Genomic DNA, 1,784 nt, shown 5'->3' with positions numbered 1-1,784 from the left:
TATATATATATATATATATATTTATAATGATATATACATTCGTACATCAAATATTATTGTAAAATTATATTAAATATTTTAAGTCATAAATAATAAACATGTTGTAAGTTATACCCTTCATTATTCAATTCTATTAAATAAAGATTATTAACTTCGCTCTGATACGATTTTATTGGTTTTCTTAAGCTTATATCATATATATATATATATATATATATATATATATATAAATGATAAAATTGCAGAAATCGATAAAAAACCGTTTGCAAGAATACCTGATGATAATATAGAGTTTGTTGTAGATATAACACGTATATAAGTTTTTGAATTGAATCGCTGTTGACTATGATGATATAGGATAATGTGAGAATTTTGAAGTATATGATAGAACCTTGCATGTTATGGATTTATATTAGATTTGATATAAGATAATATGCGGTGACTGATCGTGCCCTTTTGTAAATCCTGGGTTCGGGGCATGACACTAGGCATCTACAGTTTCAATGCCGCCAGCATCAATTCCGGATGTATTTCTCCGACGACATTCAATTCATAGTCCAATGCGTTCGGAAGTCCCAGTGCCCTCAAAGCCAGATGAGCTGCTTTTTGCCCTGATATCATCATCGCCCCAAATGTAGGCCCCTGCAAATTCAACAACAAATTCATATCAAAAATCACAATCAAGACACCTCCATACCAGTCACATTTAAGTATAAAGTACCATTCTCGGAGCACCATCGATCTCAGCCACCTCCATACCAGACAATCATCCCAGGAACGATCTCCCTCGTCAGCTTAACAATAGCATCCTCAGCCGCATTCATATCCAACGCCTTCATTCCAGGTACACTATCAATCATTCCAATACTCTTCAACCTCTTCACACCAGTGGCACCAAATGGTCCATCATGCCCACAAGAACTCACCACCACTTTCGCCTCCATCACATTCGGATCCATACACGACTGTGTATCATGGTTAATTGAAACTAAATCCCAGTTCGTCACCACACCTCCAACTCTTCCTTGTTTCACGATCAAATCCTCCGCAGCCACCGCGTTGAATAGCTTCACATTCGGCCTCGCCAATAGCTTACTCATTATCGTGGAAGTAAACAAAGCCGCGTGCTTTATCACGACGTATTTGTCCTGCTCATCGTACTCAATTTCCAATTCATCCAGAAAATAATGCGCCGGCTTCCGAACGATCATGGCCGAGAACAGCTGTCCTCCCAGCTACGCACCTCCTCCAGGGCTGACGGATTGCTCCACTATGGCCACCTAACGATGACATCAATTTCAGAAACAATGATTGATTTTTAGGGAAGTTTGATGTATACCTGAATATTAGGGTTCTTGCTGAGTTCGTAGGCGCAAGAGACCGGCGGAGCCGGCGCCGACAATGACGACGTCGGTATGGGCGTGAATGATCATATCGGTCATGTATCGACGGGTCATCTCTCGGGAAACGATTGGTTCCTTGATGGGATTGAAGGTGAATGAAATCAATCATTACTCCTATCATCAATTTCTTCATCAACAATTCTTTCATTAAATAGCTCATATGTCGTATCTTCATCTTCACCATCTTGACAGTGACAATTGACTTGGTATAATTGATTCCAAATATAACATGTCAGTTTTTTGTCACAATCCAAAGGATCCAAAGGTTTCTAGTTGAAGAATCATATAGAGATGAATTTGTTTGTACTCATTCAACACTGAACATATTGATAATATGTACGTGTCCTCGTTGATTTCCATAAGTCACGCCAATAAACTAAG

General features: G+C 38.6%; 1 pseudogene; it reads right to left on the bottom strand.

The window, feature by feature from the left end:
• Positions 1-492: 492 nt before the first annotated feature.
• LOC124919005 lies at positions 493-1,508 on the bottom strand (annotated as a pseudogene).
• Positions 1,509-1,784: the final 276 nt, after the last annotated feature.

This window comes from Impatiens glandulifera, chromosome 1 (genome assembly GCF_907164915.1).
Source record: "Impatiens glandulifera chromosome 1, dImpGla2.1, whole genome shotgun sequence".
Lineage (NCBI taxonomy): Eukaryota > Viridiplantae > Streptophyta > Magnoliopsida > Ericales > Balsaminaceae > Impatiens > Impatiens glandulifera.
The sequence above is the reverse complement of the archived record's forward strand: the minus strand, read 5'-3'. Positions and strand labels throughout refer to the sequence as shown.